Here is a 532-nt window from a genome sequence, read left to right as displayed (position 1 = left end):
TGCAGGAAATGGCCTCAAAGATGGCGGCGGCAGTGGGCGGGGCGAAGCGCCCGAGGCGCATGCGCAGTTTCCTCTGGCTCGCCGAGGAAGGACCGGAAACGCTGTGGGCCCCGAGCCGTCATGGTTCCGTGGGCTCCGCATCCGCAGGTTCCCTACGACCTCAAATCGCCCTCCAGCCTGGCGGGACCAGCCAGGACCAGCGCCGCTCCGTTTCGCCGTTTCTGCCTCGTCCCGGAAGCAGCCCTACGGAACGCTAACTTACTCTGTTTCCGACAAAATTCAGGCCCCTCCCCGCCATGACCGGGGCTGTGTGGACCACCTTGGGGTCACGCGTGGACCACCTTGATGGCCCGGGTTCTCCCCGGAACCACAGTGCTTCCCCGAGAAAGCAGACTCCGCGACACCTGCCCAGCGTTCCTAAAACACGTTTTTCTGTCACACACACACACACAAAAAACTAAATGCAGTGTATTCCTAGAGGAGAAAGTGAGGGAAGCTGGGCCACCCTAAATAAAGGCGGAGCTTAGTTGAC

This window comes from Lepus europaeus, chromosome 2, assembly GCF_033115175.1.
Source record: "Lepus europaeus isolate LE1 chromosome 2, mLepTim1.pri, whole genome shotgun sequence".
Classification (NCBI taxonomy): Eukaryota; Metazoa; Chordata; class Mammalia; order Lagomorpha; family Leporidae; genus Lepus; species Lepus europaeus.
The sequence above is the reverse complement of the archived record's forward strand: the minus strand, read 5'-3'. Positions refer to the sequence as shown.